Raw genomic sequence first — 23,051 nt, 5'->3', positions numbered from 1 at the left:
TCAACAGAAAGACTTGCATCAAACGTCAACTTAAACATTTCCAAAAATCACCAAATAAATCATGATCAATCCTAGCACATAGCATGGTAAGCATGTCAAATTTCATCTCATTTGGACAAGTGGAAGGCAGTCAATGAAAATCAGAAATTCAAAGCAATTTTGAACATGCTCAATGAAGTCAACAAACATGCATCAACTTAGAAAAATCATAAATCAGAGATGGTGTATGATAAATGAATGGGACTAAAACCATGGAAAAGATGAGGATGTCTAGTTATCTCATGTAAAATTTCATGTCCATCTAATAATGTATGAGGATTTCACAAATGAAACGGCAACATGTATCACATAAGGTCAACATTTTGATCAAACAGGGGAGAAAATCTCAAACAAATGGAAAATGGCACAAATAATTCCAAGATAAATCATGTGCAAATTAGACATACAAGAGAAGGTTCATGCAAAATTTCACATCAATTGGATGTCAGGAAGCATGTCATCAAAATTCATGAAATTGCATATCAATGGTGTGACACAAGTTGTCACACCCTACTTCAAAAATTCACAACTCTCAAACCACATAAGATAAAATCATGATCCTTACATCAAAATAAACATGGATGAGTGTAGATTAAGCACAAAAATTTTCAGATCAAATGGATAATGCATCACAATTTCACAAGAGATTTGGCAAAATGTACAATATTTGGTCACATTCTACAAACCCTAAGGCCATTTGAAATTCAATGATCAAAAAATTCTGGAAAAATAATGATAAAAAACTAGGGATCATGATGAAGATGATGCAAAAATTCCCATGGGATTTGGAATTAAAATGAATGAAATATGAATTTTTCAAATAAGCCATGCCAAATGAAATAAACATTGAAATTAAAATGAATTAAATTAGATTATTTAAACCGAGAATGGCAAAGATGTAAATATGGACTTCATTAAACAAAACGACACCGTTTAGGCGTGGCCAGGGAAATGTTTTGATTGGCTGGCTCCAATGGAACAGTAGACTACACATGCGTAGACGTGAAATAGTAGCAGAATCTGGGCATGGCTAGGGTTTTCAAGAACAGGGACAATGTTCATCACTTCCAAAATCGAGTTTCACAAAATTTCCCAGAAATCAAAATTAAATACACAGCAATGACCATCCAAGCATGGCAAACACGAATCCAACAATGATTTCCATTAAAACACAACAATAAACATGAATCGAGCAAGAATCACAAACAACATCAAACTTCAAAACAACACAACTTCAGAAATAAGCAGCCATTTTCAAAAATAAAAGCATCACGAAACTCAGCATGGAGAGATCTACACTAAGCATAGCATGGATTTGAGAAATAGAGAGATCGATCTCTTACTTTTTTTTGAAGAAAGTTGGAATTCAGTTGTTGTTTTGATGTTTGCTGGTGAAACAGATGAGCCAAAGTCCTCCAAATGATGACTGGTGGAGATAGTTTAGCTCAAAGAAGCTTGACAATGCTCGAATCTCAATCTACCATGGATGGATTCTTTGAAAACAGTTGAATCAGGGCTGCTTACAGATGTGGAAATGTGGTGAAAACAAGCTCACAAGGTTGCTTGAGTGATGAAACAACAATGTCCAGATCGTGGCCTTTGGAGTTTTTTTGAAGAATTTTGGAAATGGCAAGGAAATCCAATTTTAGAGAATGAATGAATTCTGTGTTTTTAGTTGCTGCTAGGGTTCACTTTGGACAGAAAATATCATATATATGGTCTGTTTAATGTTCTCTAATCATGTGCTAATCAAGTTTTTGTTTAATGAAGCCAATTGCTAAGTTGCCAATTTGGTGCATATGGGAGGTATGTGGTAGAATGCTGCTCGATTTGGGCCTTTGGCAAGTCAGAAACGATGTTCTGAACTAATTCCAATTGGTCACTTGGATGGAAAATGTTTAATTCAAAAAATCAAATTTGCACCTCACTTGAAATTAAACATGCTAGGTTCAAAAGTGCCATTTTGATTGGCAATGTTTTGGCACATGAAATTTACATTTTTGGAAAGAGGAGGTTAAATGTGGTTTGTTGGAAAAAAACCTCACCAATTTTGGCCAAATGGTTTGAGAGATATGGCCTTTTGAAGTTCACAAATTTTTGAGATTGATTTGATCATAACTTGCCAACCATACATGGGAATTGAGTGTTCTTGGACTTTTTGAAAATGGGAGAACAAGATCTTCAACTTTCATGTTGGGCCAAAATTCATTTGAAGCTTGTATCATGATGTAAGTTTGGGATCAAGAAATTTCCATTTTTGGCAGTTAAAATTACAGGTCCAGTTTCTATTTTTGGAAATTTTCTGATTGGCTTCAAATTCTTCAATGATGTTGTTTGCCATGATATATGAGGCCTATTTGGACATGAATAAGCTCTCTCAAACCAAATCCATCCATCAAAACCATAAAATCAACCACAGTTGACCAAGTTTGACTTTCTAGGGTTTCTGACTGATTGTGCATTGACTGATGACCTCTGAGCCTCCAATCTTTGACCTAAACACTTCAAATGGACCCCCAAGTCATGTGAACATGTTGGACAAACCCTAGGGCCTTGGCTCCTTGAGAAACACTCTTGCTTGCTTGGTTGACTGACCTCCTGATCAGTTTGACCTAATTTCTTGCTTGGCTTGCACTTGAGGCAAATGGGACAATGCAATGCTATGCAGTGGACCATGATATGCTATGACCTAATATGAGAATGTATGTACAATGATAGGTGCAAATTTGAGGTGCTACAGCTGCCCCTATTCAATCGACTGGGAACCCGAATGGATGAGAGCAACGGCTGTCAGACTTTCAGGGTAAACAGGGATTGAATACTAAGAACCGTAGAATTTGCACAAACTGGATATAATACAAGAATGCCTGTCAGGATCGGCAAAGAAACAGTCTTGAAAGAAAAAGCCGTCTGGAACGGAAACAGAAATCGGCTCGAATACCGAAACAGAAACGTCGACCTGGATACCAAAATAAATGGTAACACAGGGATAACCACGGCCTGAGCGCCGCTCGTCAGTCTGAATACTGAGCATCGGTATATGAGAGATTTGATGTCGATCTGAAACATCGGAAATTGGCCTGGATGCCACTTCGGTCTGAACACCGAAAAAGGCCTGAGTGCCATAAGTACATCGACCTGATCGTCGGAAACTTCTTCGGTCTGAATACCGGAAAAAACATAAGTACATCGACCTGATCGTCGGAAACTTCTTCGGTCTGAATACCGGAAAAAACATAAGTACATCGACCTGATCGTCGGAAACTTCTTCGGTCTGAATACCGGAAAAAACATAAGTACATCGACCTGATCGTCGGAAACTTCTTCGGTCTGAATACCGGAAAAAACATAAGTACATCGACCTGATCGTCGGAAACTTCTTCGGTCCGAATACCGGAAAAATTGGCCTGAGTGCCAAAGCGTGAATTGGTTTGTGTTCCAAAACACTCAACATCCTGAAGAGGGCTAGAAAAGCAGTCTTGTTAAAGGATGGACATTCGATTCCACAAGAAATACGAATCTTACTCGACTGGGGAGGACGACTTCGACCCAAGAGCGCATGAGGCGTATTATCTATAGCCGTCAGAACGTAGATAATAACCTCGCATGGAAGATTATCCATAACCAGGTTGTAGGTTGTTAAATGGATAAACGACTGAAAACATCCTGAAGAGAGCGAAAGCAAACTTGTTAAAGGATAAACATTCGATTCCACAAGGAATACGAATCTTACTCTGTTGGAGATAACAATCGAAAGATTGACCAAAGAGTGCATGAGATATATTATCTATAGCCGTCAGAACGTAGATAATAACCTCGCATGGAAGATTATCCATAACCGGGTTGTAGGTTGTTAAATGAATAATCGACCGACAACATCCTGAAGAGAGCGAAGGCAAACTTGTTAAAGGATGGACATTCGATTCCACAAGGAATACGAATCTTACTCTGCTGGAGATAACAATCGAAAGATTGACCAAAGAGTGCATGAGATATATTTATCTATAGCCGTCAAAACGTAGATAATACACTCGCATGGAAGATTATCCATAATCGGGTTGGAGGTTGTTAAATGGATAAACGACCGCCAAGAAAGGCATCAGGGTACCAGGACTAGGTATGCAAAAGATGACCAATCAAAAAGGATAAAGTTGCTAACTCGGAGCAAATACCCAAAGGTAGGGGAAGACCCAATGGGGACAATACTGCTTGATCAAGGCAAGTATCCAGAGGGGAAAGAATATCAATATCACAGACCGGATACTGATAACTGCAAAGAGGGGATTACATCTACCGGTTAGTAGGCAGAAAACCACGGAAAAGTAACCAGTCATCGATAGGATGAGCACAAAGGGTTAACTCCAACAAGGGGATGAAAGTGGGATTTTACAACTACCAGCTAGTGGGTAGAAAACCACAAAGATAGGACTTACAGCTACCGGTTTGTAGGTAGAAGCCAACAAACCATATCCGCCAGGGGATGAAAGTGGGATTTTACAACTACCGGTTTGTAGGTAGAAAACCACAAAGATAGGACTTACAACTACCGGTTTGTAGGTAAAGGCCAACAAATTCCACTAAGGATAAGATGAATGAGTGCCGGTTAGTGAGCGACTATTCATTTATGCCCCAGGGAAGCACGGGAGACAGCCAACAGGAAGCCAATTTAGGATCGATCCAAAAAGGCAGACTGAAATAAGACTCATCCTAATGAGGAAAGAACTCAATAGGGACAACCCATCCCGTATAGGGAGGGAACGGAAGCAACCGTCATCCACGAGGATGTATCTCAGTGGGGAAATGGCAGGAAAGGATAGACACTTTCTGTTTAAGGGGTTGGCTCTACATGGAGAGATCAGACACACCCAACTCTGCTAGGAGGAAAATCTGCTGGAGAGATCTGTATCACCAAATAGCCAGAGACAACCATCAACAGATACACGGCAACAACTGCATCATGAGTATCCAAATGCTATGATTATGCATGTATGCATTCTACCTAAAATGTATGATGAATGTTGACAAACAGACATGCTTAAACCACAGGTCCGGGAATCGATCATCCGGAGAGCAAAACCAAAGTCACCAGAGAGCCAAGAAAATCCACTGGAGACTGAGACAATAGGGAACAATCATCATCCTGCAGGGGAGGAAGGCCACCAGAGGCTTCCGGAGGGATCGTCGGTCACAACCGGAGAACAGAGTTCAACATACTGGCGGACGCGCCACAACAACTCGTGCTGGAAATCAGAGATGCCAAGGAGCAACCAGATCTCTGATGAGGATAGATAGGCATTGAGAAAGCTCATCATGCCAACAACTCCGCTCGGGGATCTATCTGAGGGAATGCCGGATTACGGGGATGTCGATCCTCCAAATACTGAATCTTCCAAGAAAAGCACCCATGCTGGGGGGAGATGAAGACTGCTCTGCTGGAGAGGCGAAAGTTGAAGTCTTCAGTAAACACTCTGCTAGGGGAGCTGCCCCACAATAATGTCCGAAACAACAAACTTGCTGGGGATGCCCCACGATAGGGCTCAAACAGCACTCTACTGGGGATGCCCCATAATAGAGCTAACAGGGATTTGGAGGAAGAATCTGTACTGCCGGGAACATGAAGATGAATAACTTCAAACGACACTGCATCGGGCAACTTCACTGAGGAGAGACCATACGAGGTTCTGCAGGACAAAGATACAGTCATGCTCGAGATACGAACAATTGTCTTACCTGTTGGTAATCATACCACCCCCGGGAGAGCACTGTGGGTCTCCTAAGTATTCTTCCATCATTGTGAATGTTCACTTTGTTTAAGAACAATTTTGTGAAAAATTTGTTTATTTTGAAAACAATGATACTTTATCAATTAAAACATGCAAAACATTTGTTGAGTTGAAACAAATAAGAGTGCAAATAATTGGGTAAAAGCTCAAATAGATGTAATGGAATGGTAGTCTGCAAAGGGCGAGACTCCATGGATCTGTACAAGTTTGAAATCGATGATATATATTGGAGAGGGCTACATTGAACATAATGACCTTTCCTCTACCATTCTGAATTTTCGATGTATTCAAAGCTTCAGTCGACGACGAATCGAGAATCCCTGACGGATGACAGATATAGAGCACAGTCTTGTCAAGATGCAGTTACTTGCCAAATCCCTAATTTTTGCCTAGATTGCCCCAGTGTGAGGTGCTCAATCTAGCGGGATGCGAATTCTCTCTTTTTTTTCAATGTCTCTAACTTTTGCCTGGATCGCCCTTTCGGGTTTTTAATCCACCGAGACGCTCCTTTTTGCCTAAGTCGCCCTTTGGGGTGTTCGACTTATCGAGCTTTTGCTTTTTTTTTTGTTTTTAGGCGAAGTATTTCTTGACTGCATCTGGAATTCACAGGACGAGTGAACTTCTCCATCCATTGTTGTAAGTGTCGAAACATTGCCTGAAGAGGCTCTCTTGTCAACACATGGACTTTCATAGCTTGGAGTTCACTTGCCCCTGGAATCGGGCACGAAAGACAAGACTTTCTTGAGCACAAGGTCCCTCGGAACACACGAGGCTTGATCTTCTTATCGAATGCTTTCTTCACTCTCTGCTGATATAACTTGACCATGACACATGGCAGTTGATCTTTTCGTTCTTTCCGTCGAATTCAGCATTAGTCAACTTGGGACTTTGAGGGTGCTATCTTTCTTTTGTTTTTTTTTCTTTTGATTTTGCTTTTGAATTTGCTTTCTTTTGATTTCCTTTGATTTTGCACCCTCCTCTTTCTTTTTTCTTTGTTTTATTGTTTGTTTTTTTTTTTTTTTTTTTTTTTTTTTGTTATGCCCCAGTTGGCTGTTATGCTGATTCTCGAGATGGAGCTGAGTGTGATCTTCTTTCCTTGCTCAAGAAATCGGGAAATACCGTCAGGAATCCCTTCAACATCATCTTCTTCCGCTTCGAATACAGGGAATTCAAAATTGGGAGATGACGTCCGATCATTATGTTCAATGGGTTTGAGAAACAACCTGCATAATGATTTTGATATGAAAAGCTTTTTGAAAATCAAACAAGACAATCGTTATGCAGATGAAAAGATTGCTTTTATTCTTGTTTTTTAAGGTTTTTTGTGATCACCAATTTCATGCAAAAAAGCAAAAAGGGAAAACAAATGGAAAACAAATGTTTTAACATGAATTATTTGAATGAAAATATCATTGCACAAAATGTTGCCAACAATGTCATCACTTCTCCTTTTGGCATGGGAGAAGGGTTTTTAAACAAAATGATTATTACAAAGACTTATGAACAACTGTAGGAACGCCCACAGTGACCCAATTGTGATAGATCCCGCCGGGGATGACAACTGTCAGTATCTCTTGCATCAACAGCTTCTGTTTTCTGAACAACCCTTCTGAAGAAAAAGTCGGCGCCAACCCAGGACTTGTTATCTTCAAGCTTGATTAACACGGGGACCTAAATCCTCCAAGATCAGAATGCCGGACCTCACAAGGTCTTGAACCTTCATCTTCAGCTGGAAACAACTATCCACATCATGACCAGGAGCACCCGAATGATACACACAATGTTGTTCAGGCCTATACCACCACCGAGGGTTGACGGGTATGGGCGGCGGGTCTCTGGGAGTAATCAAGTTCCGCTCTAACAGAGAGGGATACAGTTCGGCGTAGGACATGGGGATTGGATCAAAAAATGATCTTCTTCCTCTCATTACTTGTACCAGCTTGATTACCATTGTGAGGCTGGGAAGCCTGCTGCTGAGGACGATGTTGCTGACGCTGATGCTGCTGAGCTGGTCTTCTCTGTTGCTGTTGAGGTTGAGTTGCTGGAATAGTCACAGCATCAGCCTGACGATACTGTCCTCTGTTCACACTCCTCCGACGGTGCACAGCATTTGTTTCAATCTCTCCCCTTTTGGGTGCCCCAGAGTATAGCTTCTTAGAATTTGAAGAGTTTGAAGAGCCAGGATGGCGGACCGGAGCGAGGGTTGCTCTGACATTAACAGTCTCTGCAGCAAGAGGCTGTTCACTGATTCTGATCCCCTTCAATTCATCACCCACGGCATAGTCATCGACGAGAATAGTGACAGCAGTATTCTCATGAACGGGTACATCCACTGGTGGAGCACGGTGGACCGGTGGAATCACAGCTTCCAGTCTCTGGGCTAAGGCACGCAGCTCCTCTTGCCCCTGAACAACTCCCTGCATCATTGTCATGAACTGGGCCATGTTTGCCCTCATCTCGGCCAATTCTGCTTGAACCTGATCCATAATCCTCTGATGATTGAGTCTGGTTGAGTACCGATGCGGTCTCCGATCAGCTATCCTGTCTCAGTCAGGAACCAAAGTGAGGAGTCTTTCCCAAGCATGTCTGTAATGCAAGGATGATATGTGTATGATATGCATATGATGCGAATGCTATTTTATCATGAATGATCCTGAAAAGGATATGCGTATGCGAGTTAACTTTTTTTTTTTCATTTTCATGCATTACTATCTTTTTGGAAAATAAACATGCTATGATGCAAATGATGGAGCCACAACTGGCAGGCGGTGCATTTCTGAACACAGGGTCAAAGGTCTGGCTTGAACTCTGACCAAAATCATCTGAAACCCAAATTCAAACTGATCAACTGGCATCTGAACCCATGTCTGGAGAACTGAGTCACCATCTGAGCGAGTACCCTCAAATTCAGCCCAGGGATCCGAAATAAACGGAACCCTCTGATCAATACCAGGGTCAAACCTCCGGCGTCCAGAAATATAAATCGTAATCACGATCAGTACCAGGAGTCACCAACGGTACCTGTAATAATGATCAATCCCGCCCCGCTCACGGGTGTCATCTAGGCCAGGGTAAGGTCGAGAGAAACGCAGCATAAATAACCTTTCGCAGAATATCATCCTGTGCACACCCGATGTATGCACCGATAATATCCCACCAGGGTCTGAACTGCTCGTGATATCAATGTTCCGCTAAGTGGCGCCATACCACCCGCTTCCCATGAATCACTCTATTCCTAGGTTTCCTAGATTTCACTCATAGCCTGGGTATTGGGCCTTTTACCTTGAGTAACTCCCACCCCCAAACAGAGAAACACAGACAGCACAGCCAGGCAGAATGAATAATGAATATGAATGCAAACATTAATGCACACAATAAATGCAAACAGTAAATGCAAATATATACAAACGAATGCAATAAAGTACAACAGCAAACAGCAACCAAAACCCTAACCTAGAGAGCGCTAGGAGAGACTCGCTCAGGGAAGATGGACCAGCATAGGTCAACTTCTCTAATCCCCAGCAGAGTCGCCAGCTGTCGCATCACGCGAAAAACCGGCGGGAAAAGAAACAACAGAGCCGCCACCGTGCGTTATTTATCCCAAAAGAGGGAAAGGAAACGCTCGAAGTAAACCTAGGAAAGAACATGGTCTCGCGACCAAAGAGGATGGGTTCGGGAGTTGGTTATGCGAAGGGAAGGTATTAGCACCCCTACGCATCCGTCGTACTCGACGGGATCCACGCACAAAAGGAAGGAAAATGGTTGCTAGAACACTGCTCACACTCACACACACTGGCTGAAAGAGACACAAGAAAACAAACAAGACTGACTCGGCAGGATATCGCATCCTGGGCCTACTTAGTCTATCTAGCATAGACATCAGAGTCTAAGTAGTTCGGACTGGGGAAACGACACATGCTCGCTAGGATATCGCATCCTATGCATACGTATCTTCTCGGACGAGAGAAGAATCAGAGCATTCGTAGCTCGGCTGACACGCACACAAACAGACACAGGCAAAGGCAAACGTGGAGCCTGAATGCCAATCACTGGACTTACATCAGCATCCGAACCGAAACAAACAAACTGGAACCCAAATGCCACTCGATGGACTTACATCGGCTTCCGAGCACACAACAACATAACAAGTTAATAGGGAGTCGGGGACTCGAGCCTATAACTGTCAAGCACACACTCAAACAAACAGACAACAAATTGCTAAGGAGTCAAGCACTCGAGCCTAGCAACTGTCAAACGACACACACAAGAAGAAAAAAAGGGCGCCCGGAGAGATCAGCTCATCTCCTGCCTACGTACCTCATCTGGTATGAGGATCAGGGCGACGTAGTTCCCCTACGCAGGGAAAAAGGACTAGCCTAACCAGATAACAGAGGGAGACACAACACTAGGGAGACTACGACTCGAGCCTAGATGTTGTCATGCAAAGTCGTCCCTAAGTTAAGGTTTCTAGCTAACTTGCACAGGAAGCAAGCCTATCCTAAACATGACTTGCACAGGAAGCAAGCCACACCTAACCTAACTTGCACAGGAAGCAAGGGTCTCGATTGCAACTAGGGCAAGAGAAAGGGGAGGTCTCAATCGCAACGAGGGCGAGAGAAAAGAAATAGTGTTAGTTTTTAGTCAAACTCGACAAGACATCGCATCTCGTGCCTACGTATCTCATCTGAATATGAGAATCAGAGTTGCCGTAGTTCGGCTAAACTATTACTGCTGGTTTGTGTTTTTTAAGTGGACAACGTCACTGCACAATCTACCTGATGCTCGACCTTTGGAGACTTACTCATCTGTAGTAGAAGGAGTTAACGTATCCTTAAGAGGGGATAATGTTTGTTTGTGTTTTAAGAAAGCTCAAGCAAGAAAGGAAGTCCTATACGAAGGAACCGTGCTACCTTAATTGACATGCAAACGAGACTACGCGGAGTCTAACAAACCTAGGGGATATGATCACACCATACAAACACATACAGCATAAAGTAAACACACCAACAAGGGGGCTCAAACATGGGTTAGGTTTTAGTCGAGGGGTCATATCAACCTCAACAAACAAACCTCTGGAATTGGGTAGATGTTGCTCTTAACCTTGCCATTGAGGGGCTAAGGTGAAGCAGATGAAAGGTGAGTGAAGATGAGACTTCACAGCTTCTATCCCTGGCCTGGGAGAGCTTAAGACAAGAATGTGTGGGTTCAGAAGGTGGGAACCCTTCTACACATTTGAAACTGACTCAACTGTACAATTATACAAGATCTTGGGTTTGTATCTGCAATGCATCAACACAGTGGTGTGAGCAAAGCAGATGACACACAGAATAGCAGGGGATAGGTTGCTTATCCCTTGGGTTCTGCCAATTGCCTCTTCACTTAGGAGGTCTTTGACTATGTACAAGGACAAGATTTAAACATACACAAACATTGCCTCTTAAGGAGGACTTCAGACAGTTGCCTGGCCAAGTAACAGGCCAGGTCTTCCAGACTACATGAAGATAAAGGAATTATACCTCAAGCAAGTTGCTAAATAGCAAAGCAAAGCAAGTTCAAAGAACTTAAGCAACTAATGGTACCTGAAATGGTCAAACAGATCAGTACACAGTTCAACAGTCAAAGCAAAAGGAATTGGGAAACAACAGTCAACACAGAGGGACCAATGTGCAAAGCACCAGACTCAAACCATATGAGTCAAGCCACCTACAAAAACAAAGGTTAGCTCATGATAAACAATCAAGCTTAATCAAAAAGAAATGGTCTCAATGGTCATTTGGTGTTCAACCTGAAAATATAAGCTCAACAGTGAGTAACTGGACCACTAGGGCAAGCCTAGGGTCAAAAGAGAATGAAAAAGTCAAAACAGCAAAGGGCAAGCATTCAAAATCATGTTTAATCAATCAAGAAACAATTCCAATTGGGTTCAAGTTCATATCATGCATCATCATCAATTCATAGGCAAAAGAAGTCAAAGCATGGCAAGTGAGAGCTCATAGAAGTCAACAGAAAGACTTGCATCAAACGTCAACTTAAACATTTCCAAAAATCACCAAATAAATCATGATCAATCCTAGCACAGAGCATGGTAAGCATGTCAAATTTCATCTCATTTGGACAAGTGGAAGGCAGTCAATGAAAATCAGAAAGTCAAAGCAATTTTGAACATGCTCAATGAAGTCAACAAACATGCATCAACTTAGAAAAATCATAAATCAAAGATGGTGTATGATAAATGAATGGGACTAAAACCATGGAAAAGATGAGGATGTCTAGTTATCTCATGTAAAATTTCATGTCCATCTAATAATGTATGAGGATTTCACAAATGAAACGGCAACATGTATCACATAAGGTCAACATTTTGGTCAAACAGGGGAGAAAATCTCAAACAAATGGAAAATGGCACAAATAATTCCGAGAAAAATCATGTGCAAATTAGACATACAAGAGAAGGTTCATGCAAAATTTCACATCAATTGGAGGTCAGGAAGCATGTCATCAAATTTCATGAAATTGCATATCAATGGTGTGACACAAGTTGTCACACCCTACTTCAAAAATTCACAACTCTCAAACCACATAAGATAAAATCATGATCTTTACATCAAAATAAACATGGATGAGTGTAGATTAAGCACAAAAATTTTCAGATCAAATGGATAATGCATCACAATTTCACAAGAGATTTGGCAAAATGTACAATATTTGGTCACATTCTACAAACCCTAAGGCCATTTGAAATTCAATGATCAAAAAATTCTGGAAAAATAATGATAAAAAACTAGGGATCATGATGAAGATGATGCAAAAATTCCCATGGGATTTGGAATTAAAATGAATGAAATATGAATTTTTCAAATAAGCCATGCCAAATGAAATAAACATTGAAATTAAAATGAATTAAATTAGATTATTTAAACCGAGAATGGCAAAGATGTAAATATGGACTTCATTAAACAAAACGACACCGTTTAGGCGTGGCCAGGGAAATGTTTTGATTGGCTGGCTCCAATGGAACAGTAGACTACACATGCGTAGACGTGAAATAGTAGCAGAATCTGGGCATGGCTAGGGTTTTCAAGAACAGGGACAATGTTCATCACTTCCAAAATCGAGTTTCACAAAATTTCCCAGAAATCAAAATTAAATACACAGCAATGACCATCCAAGCATGGCAAACACGAATCCAACAATGATTTCCATTAAAACACAACAATAAACATGAATCGAGCAAGAATCACAAACAACATCAAACTTCAAAACAACACAACTTCAGAAATAAGCAGCCATTTTCAAAAATAAAAGCATCATGAAACTCAGCATGGAGAGATCTACACTAAGCATAGCATGGATTTGAGAAATAGAGAGATCGATCTCTTACTTTTTTTTGAAGAAAGTTGGAATTCAGTTGTTGTTTTGATGTTTGCTGGTGAAACAGATGAGCCAAAGTCCTCCAAATGATGACTGGTGGAGATAGTTTAGCTCAAAGAAGCTTGACAATGCTCGAATCTCAATCTACCATGGATGGATTCTTTGAAAACAGTTGAATCAGGGCTGCTTACAGATGTGGAAATGTGGTGAAAACAAGCTCACAAGGTTGCTTGAGTGATGAAACAACAATGTCCAGATCGTGGCCTTTGGAGTTTTTTTGAAGAATTTTGGAAATGGCAAGGAAATCCAATTTTAGAGAATGAATGAATTCTGTGTTTTTAGTTGCTGCTAGGGTTCACTTTGGACAGAAAATATCATATATATGGTCTGTTTAATGTTCTCTAATCATGTGCTAATCAAGTTTTTGTTTAATGAAGCCAATTGCTAAGTTGCCAATTTGGTGCATATGGGAGGTATGTGGTAGAATGCTGCTCGATTTGGGCCTTTGGCAAGTCAGAAACGATGTTCTGAACTAATTCCAATTGGTCACTTGGATGGAAAATGTTTAATTCAAAAAATCAAATTTGCACCTCACTTGAAATTAAACATGCTAGGTTCAAAAGTGCCATTTTGATTGGCAATGTTTTGGCACATGAAATTTACATTTTTGGAAAGAGGAGGTTAAATGTGGTTTGTTGGAAAAAAACCTCACCAATTTTGGCCAAATGGTTTGAGAGATATGGCCTTTTGAAGTTCACAAATTTTTGAGATTGATTTGATCATAACTTGCCAACCATACATGGGAATTGAGTGTTCTTGGACTTTTTGAAAATGGGAGAACAAGATCTTCAACTTTCATGTTGGGCCAAAATTCATTTGAAGCTTGTATCATGATGTAAGTTTGGGATCAAGAAATTTCCATTTTTGGCAGTTAAAATTACAGGTCCAGTTTCTATTTTTGGAAATTTTCTGATTGGCTTCAAATTCTTCAATGATGTTGTTTGCCATGATATATGAGGCCTATTTGGACATGAATAAGCTCTCTCAAACCAAATCCATCCATCAAAACCATAAAATCAACCACAGTTGACCAAGTTTGACTTTCTAGGGTTTCTGACTGATTGTGCATTGACTGATGACCTCTGAGCCTCCAATCTTTGACCTAAACACTTCAAATGGACCCCCAAGTCATGTGAACATGTTGGACAAACCCTAGGGCCTTGGCTCCTTGAGAAACACTCTTGCTTGCTTGGTTGACTGACCTCCTGATCAGTTTGACCTAATTTCTTGCTTGGCTTGCACTTGAGGCAAATGGGACAATGCAATGCTATGCAGTGGACCATGATATGCTATGACCTAATATGAGAATGTATGTACAATGATAGGTGCAAATTTGAGGTGCTACACATTTTTCTGGGGAGTGATGGGAGATGAGAACTCATGATGAATTCCTTCTGAAGAGCAGAATTCAACAAAATTGATGTTCTAAAACTCCTTCCCATGATCACTTCTAATGTTGACAACAGGACTTTCTTTTTCCCTTTGAGTTTCAGACAAAGCTCCTTAAAGACTTCAAATACATCCGATTTTTCTCTTATAAAATTGATCCAGGTGTATCTGGAGAAATCATCCACCACCACATATGCATACTTCTTCCCACCAAGGCTTTCTACTTGCATGGGTCCCATCAAGTCCATATGAAGGAGTTCCAAGGCTTTGGTAGTGTTGTGATGTCTGAGCCTCTAGTGTGACATCCTTGTTTGTTTTCCAATCTGACATTCTCCACAAATTTTTCCCTCATCAATCTTTAAGTTGGGAATTCCTCTAATAGCTTCAACTGATATGATCCTCTTCATACCTTTAAGGTGCAGGTGGCCCAATCTTTGATGCCATATCTTCACTTCTTCCTCTTTGGCTAAGGTATACATTGAAGAGTATCCAGTTTCTTGAGAGCTCCACATGTAACAGTTGTATTTGGACCTAACTCCCTTCATGATTACTTCATTTTCCTTGTTAGTAATCAGACATTCAGTTCTGGTGAAGTTTACATTCAGACCTTGATCACACAGTTGACTGATGCTTATAAGATTAGTAGTTAATCCCTTAACAAGTAGGACATCGTCAAGGTCAGGAACTCCAGGGCAATCCAGCCTACCCATTCCCTTGATTTCACCCTTTGCACCATCACCAAAGGTAACATAACCCATGGCATGAGGGTGAAGTTCAGTTAGCAGATTTTTGTTCCCAGTCATATGTCTAGAGCAACCACTGTCAAAATACCAATCTTCTTTGGCTGAAACTCTGAGGGAAGTGTGAGCTATTAGACTAGTAACCTTTGTCTTAGGAACCCATTGATTTTTGTTGATAGTCCTGTGATGCTTGGATCTTGATTAGTATTGAGACTGAACAGGGCCAGGATAACCATATAGCTTATAGCAAAAGGGCTTCAGGTGTCCAAATTTTCCACAGTATTGGCATCTCCATCTTTGATGTTTCCCTTTCTGCTGTTGTGACATCTGATGTGACATCTCAGGTTTGCTTTTAAGATGGATGCACTTAGGTTTGGATTTTGGTTTGCAACGAGTGTAACTGCACTCAGCCTTGAATCCAATGCCAGATTTGTTTCCTATTATTTGGCCAATCTGGAGAATCTTGTCTAAGATGGCAGATCCATTGTTAAGCATTCTTACATACTTAGTCATCTCATCTAGTTTGGAATTCAAGAATACAACTTCAGTCTTCAATTTTGAGATGGTTTCCACATACTCTTCCTTTTCATTTTCCAGCTGCGCTATCACTTTCTTCTGGCTTTCAACTTGTCTGCACACTCCTGCACTTTTGTGGCACAACTCTTTATAGGTAGTGGCCAACTCTTCAAAGGTTCTTTCATCATCAATTGACTCTTCCTCAGACCCCCATCTTCCTGTCAATGCAGTCACATGGTTTGTAGCTTCCTCTGTTTCACTTCCATCAGACCAAGAGGCAACAAGACTCCTCTTTTGTTTCTTGAGGTAGGTCCAGTTTTAATATGACCATACCCATTACACTCATAGCACTGAACTTCTTTGGGCTTTTCTTCAGACTTTGTTTTCTTACCAAAGCTGTTGGATTTACTGATGTCAGATGCGATGTTCTTGACATTGCCTTTTGCTCTCACATCTACCTTTTTCATCAGTGTGTTGAACTGTCTTCCCAGCATTGCTATCTCATTTGCCAGATCTTCATCAATATCTTGACCACCTTCCTCATCTACCTCTTCAGTGTTTGACATGAATGCTATGCTCTTGGCTTTCTTTTGAGCTCCATCACATATTCCCATCTCAAATGTTTGGAGGGATCCAATTAGCTTATCAACTCTCATATTTGAGATGTCTTGAGATTCTTCTATGGCTGTTACTTTCATAGCAAATCTCTTGGGGAGTGATCTGAGTATTTTTCTTACTAACTTTTCATCTGACATCTTCTCTCCCAAAGCTCCAGAGGCATTGGCAATTTCAAGGATACTCATGTAAAATTCATGAATATTTTCATCTTCTTTCGTCCTTAAGTTTTCAAACTTGGTGGTCAGCAACTGTAGTCTGGACATTTTCACTCTAGAGGTGCCTTTATGAGTGGTTTTGAGAATGTCCCAAGCATCTTCAGCTACTTCACAGTTGTTTACTAATCTGAAGATATTCTTGTCCACTCCATTGAAGATGGCATTCAATGCTTTAGAATTTCCAAGGGCTTGGTCATCCTCCTCCTTGGACCATTGTTCTTCAGGCTTTTTCTCAGCAGTGGCTTCTCTTTCTTTAGTAACTACAGGGTGCACCGAGCCTGTCAACACAGCCTTCCAAGCCTTGTTATCAAGAGATTTTAGAAAGGCTACCATTCGAGGTTTCCAATAGTCATAGTTAGAACTATCCAAAATTGGTGGCCTGTGAACAGATCCTCTATCTCTCTCCATAATACCAGAAAGTATTTCCCTTAGATCTCACCCAGAACTAGAGCAGGATGCCTGCTCTGATACCAATTGAAATTCTGGTATCAGATATGAGATGTCGAAGGTAATGTCACGACACTAATATCTGAGTAATGCAAACTGAATAAAGATAGAGAATAGTAATGCAAGATACACAAGCAATTGTTAACCCAGTTCGGTCCAACTCACCTACATATGGGGGCTACCAAGCCAGGAAGGAAATTCACTAAAATAGAATCAGTTCAAAGACTCTCTGTACACTTCAACAAGTTACAGTCTTTCTCACCTAATCTCTACCCGTGCAATTTCTACCAAAGCACTCTTAGATATGAGAACCCACTCACTTCCCTACAATCACACCTGTGATTTTAAACAACAATCCCTTAAGAAAAGAAAACACTTTTCAATAACACACTCTTGATTTTACTTCACAGTTTCAATCAAGAAGACACACTCTTGATCTTTCTTAACAACTTTGATCAAGAAGACACACACTTGATCTTGCTTCACAGCTTTGATCAAGTAGACACACACTCTTGCTTCACAGCTTTAGAGTGACAAATTACAACCACAAATCAGTCCAATTCAAATCTTCTTATGACAACTGGTTAGATCTCTTTGGAAAATAAGTAAATCAGGTTGTAATCCATGATTGAATGCGCCTGCAAATCGGATTTCAATCATACATAGATTGCCATTAATTGTGTAATCACAAAACACCAGACATTCACACTGAATGTTCTGAGTACAGGATGTCATGACATCGGGTCTGACATCCTGGAAAAATCCTGCATAATTACATAATTCCTTTTATAACTTCCAGCAGGTACAACCATATCAGATGCCATGACCTTGTGTATGACATCTTGAAACAATCCTGCATGAACATGTCTTTCATTTAAGCTCCAACAGGTACACATATATCAGATGCCATGACCTTTGGTATGACATTCTGAAACAATCCTGCATGAACATGTTCTTGAACTCCAGCAGTTACATAGGATATCTAATGTTAAGACATACACATAACATCTTGTGAACACTCTTTGTTTTACCAAAATTGTTGCCAACACTTAGAATCAACAGGGGTGATGTGGAATTATGTGGGGGGAAAACCACCAAACAGAGGAACATCAAACAAAATTCACTTCTAACCATGGAAGGAATGTCTCTGCTGTGGAGAAGGAAAACTAGTCACTCCGCTGGGGAAAAAGACAACACATCTTCCTTAGAGTTCCAAAGCCAAACTAGGGTTAGGTAGAGCCTTTGCTGGGGGGAACTAAACACGGATAAGATCCACTATAGAAGTAACTCTATTGGGGGAAAAACCAAGGAAATATAAGAACTCTGCGGGGAATAACTACCGAACAAAAGTTTCAATAACCATCACATTTCCTCATACTGCTAGAGAAACAATCTCTGTCGAGGAGAAGAGAAACACTGCTCCGCTGGGGGTAGAAAATAAGCATTTTCATCACCCGCTCTGCTAGGAGGAAAACTATCCGAGAAGGAGGAAGTAACAACAATCAGGTTCCGATCAGGCAACTCCACTAGGGAACAACTGCTGATGACTGAGCTGGGGATAACCCGTAGGCGATCAGCTGGGATAACCTGCTAGTGACCAACTGAGGGAGTTTAATGTGAGCAACCCTGCTGAGGATGAATAGGAGGCAAACCTGCTGGGGATCAATGTAGCGAGTCCACTGGGAATAAGCTACAAACCAACTTGCTCACGATGGGAATTCCTACTCACTCTGCGAGAGATTTCCAATCCGAAAGGGGGAAGACCAACTTCCTCGAAAAAGATAGCATGTCAATTGATCAATCTATAAGGGATTTTAGGTCAATACACACAAGGGATGACAACCATATATTTGATAAAACACAGATGCTAGATCCAGACCCATTGGGCAATTAGAAGACTGAGGCCAAACTTCAGACTCTCAGGGAATCTGGTGGTGTATTACCTTTCTCTGCGCCCACTGAGGAGACAACCTGAAAGATGATGAAAGAGGATATAAATATACTAGGAATATGAACACATGTCTTACCCTTTTGGAGATCATACTATCCTTGGGAGAGCACTGAAGACGTTTCAGTTATCCTTCCAGCCATTGTGAATGTTCACTTTGTTTAAAAACAATTTATAAAAACTCTGTTTGTTTAAAAACAATGATATTTATCAATTAAAACATGCAACATTTGTTACACAGAAACAAATAAGAGTGCAAAAAATTGGATAAAGGCTCAAATTTATTTGATGGAATGGTAGTCTTCAAATGGCGAGACTCCATGGATCTTTACAAATTTGAAATTGGTGATATATATTGGAAAAGGACTACATTGAACATAATGACCATTTCTCCAACAACTCTGAATCCGATGTATTTGAAGCTTCAGTTGACGATGACTGAGCGAGAATCTTTGACAAACGACAGTTGAAAAACAAGGTCTTGTCAGGATGCAGTTACTTGCCAAATCCCTAATTTTTTTCTAGATTACCCTAGGGTGAGGTACTCAATCTAGCGGGATATATATATTCATTTTTTTTATGTCTCTAACTTTTTCCTGAACCGCCCTTTCTGGTTTTCAATCCACCTAGACGCTCATTTTTGCCTAACCCACCCTTTCGGGTTTTCAACTTAGCGAGCTATTCTGTTTTTATTTTAGGAAAAGTATTTCTTGACTGCACCTGAATTCACAGGACGAGTGAAATCCTCCCCATCCATAGTTGTAAGTATCAAAGCACCGCCTGAAAAGGCTCTCTTAACAACATATGGACCTTTATAGTTTGAAGTCCACTTGCCCCAAGAATCGGTCGCGAAAGACAAAACTTTCTTGAGCACAAGTTCACCTTCTCGAAACACACGAGGCTTGACCTTCTTATCAAAGGCTTTCTTCATCCTTTGTTGATATAACTGACCATGGCACATGGCAGTCAATCTCTTCTCTTCAATTAAATTCAGTTGGTCATAACGACTCTGAACCCATTCAGCCTCAGTCAACTTGGCTTCCATTAAGACTCTCATTGATGGGATCTCAACTTCCACTGGGAGCACGACCTCCATGCCATAAATAAGAGAGAAAGGGGTTGCCCCTGTTGAAGTGCGGACAGATGTATGATAACCAATGAAAGCAAATGGCAGCATCTCATACCAATCTTTGTACGTAACAACCATCTTCTGAATAATCTTCTTAATGTTCTTATTAGCAGCTTCAACAACCCCATTCATCTCGGGTCTATAAGGAGAAGAATTATGATGCGCAATCTTGAACTCGCTACATAACTCTTTCATCATCTTGTCGTTCAAGTTAGATCCATTATCAATAATGATCTTGTCTGGCACACCATAACGGCATATGAGTTGATTCTTGATAAACTTCACAACCACCTGCCTGGTCACGTTTGCATATGATGTCGCTTCAACCCACTTGGTGAAGTAATCAATTGCTACGAGAATAAACCTGTGACCGTGTGATCCCTTTGGCTCTATCATGCCAATCATATCAATTCCCCACATAGAGAAAGGCCATGGGGAGGAAATAACTATCAAAAGTGTCGGGGAAATATGAATCTTATCCGCATAAATCTGACACTTATGGCACTTCTTCACATATTTGCAGCAGTCAGACTCCATTGTCAGCCAATAGTAGCCTGCTCTCAACATCTTCTTTGCCATGGCTTGTCCATTGGAATGAGTACCAAATGAACCCTCATGGACTTCAGTCATTAACAGGCCTGCTTCGCGTCTATCCACGCATCTGAGCAAAACCATGTCAAAATTCCTCTTATAAAGTACATCGCCATTGAGGTAGAAACTTCCTGATAATCTCCTCAAAGCCTTCTTATCTTTAACAGATGCCCCAGGCGGGTAAATCCGACTCTGAAGAAAACATTTGATATCATAATACCATGGCTTATCATCTTTCACATCTTCAACTGCAAATACATGAGCTGGTCTATCCAAGCGCATCACGGTGATATTAGGGACATCATTCCAAAATTTCACCACAATCATCGAAGCAAGTGTAGCAAGCGCATCTGCCATCTGATTCTCATCTCGAGGAATATGATGGAAGTCAACCTTAGTGAAGAACGTCGAAATCCTCCTCGCATAATCTCTGTATGGGATGAGGCTAGGCTGATTCGTCTCCCATTCATCCTTAATCTGATTAATAACAAGGGCAGAATCACCATAAACATCAAGATGCTTGATCCTAAGATCAATACACTCTTCCAATCCCATAATACATGCCTCATACTCCTCCATATTATTCGTGCATTTGAAAGTTAGTCTTGCTGTAAAAGGAAAATGTGTGCCCTGAGGAGTAATAATCACTGCCCCAATACCATTTCCATATTGATTTACAACGCCATCAAACACCATGCTCCATCGGGAACAAGGCTCTGGCCCTTCATCGAGCGTAGGCTCATCGCAATCTTTCATTTTCAAATACAGAATCTCCTCATCAGGGAATTCATACTGAATTGACTGATAATCCTCAATTGGTTGATGTGCCAAGTGGTCAACCAAGATACTACCTTTAATAGCTTTCTGAGCTCGATACTCAATATCATACTCAGACAACAGCATCTGCCAACAGGCAATCCTCTCAGTTAAAGAAGGCTTCTCAAAGATATACTTGATTGGATACATTTTGGATATCAACCAAGTCGTATGATTCAACATATACTGGCGTAAGCGCTTAGCAGCCCAAGCCAAAGTATAACATGTTTTCTCAAGCATTGAGTATCGAGACTCACAATCAGTGAACTTCTTACTCAGATAGTAGATGGCATATTATTTCTTTCCTGATTCATCTTGCTGACCTAGTACATAACCCATAGAGTCTTCAAGAACAGTCAAGTACATATTCGATGGTCTTCCTTCCACAACCGGAGACAAAATTGGAGGCTCGGACAGATACTCTTTGATACTGTCAAAGGCCTTTTGGCAATCCTCGGTCCAATCATGACGCTGATCTTTCCGGAGGAGCTTGAATATTGGTGCACATGTGGCAGTCACGTGGGATATAAATCTGGAAATATAACTCAAGCGGTCAAGAAAACCTCGGACTTGCTTCTCAGTTTTGGGCGCAAGCATCTCTTGTATTGCTTTGACCTTGGCAGCATCAACTTCAATACCTCTTTCGCTGACAATAAAGCCCAATAACTTGTCGGAACGGACTCCAAATATACACTTGTTCGGATTCCGACGGAGTTTGTACTTCCTCAAACGCTGAAAAAGCTTCAATAAGTGCTCTACATGTTCAACTTCCGTACTCGACTTTGCAATCATATCATCAACATACACCTCAATCTCCTTGTGCATCATATCGTGAAACAAGGTAGTCATAGCTCGTTGATACGTGGCTCCAGCGTTCTTCAAACCGAAGGGCATCACTCGATAACAGAATGTTCCTCAAGGTGTGATGAATGTTGTCTTCTCCATATCCTCGGGTGCCATTTTGATCTGGTTATATCCGGAAAATCCGTCCATAAATGAGAAGATATTGAATTCAGCTTTATTGTCTACCAACATATCAATATGTGGTAGAGGAAAATCATCTTTCGGACTAGCTTTATTCAAGTCTCTATAGTCCACACACATTCAGACTTTTCCATCTTTCTTAGGCACGGGCACAATATTGGCCACCCATTGAGGATATGTAGAAGTCACCAGAAACCCCACATCAATTTGCTTCTGAACTTCTTCTTTAATCTTCACTGCCATATCGGGATGAGTTCTTCTGAGTTTCTACTTCACAGGCACACACTCAGGCTTCAAAGGAAGGAAATGTTGCACAAGATCAGTATCCAGACCAGGCATGTCTTCATATGACCAAGGAAAGACGTTGACATATTCTCGTAGCAACTCAATCAACCCCTTATTTAC

The sequence above is a fragment of the Lathyrus oleraceus genome, chromosome 6, assembly GCF_024323335.1.
Source record: "Lathyrus oleraceus cultivar Zhongwan6 chromosome 6, CAAS_Psat_ZW6_1.0, whole genome shotgun sequence".
Classification (NCBI taxonomy): Eukaryota; Viridiplantae; Streptophyta; class Magnoliopsida; order Fabales; family Fabaceae; genus Lathyrus; species Lathyrus oleraceus.
This window is presented reverse-complemented; position numbering follows the sequence as displayed.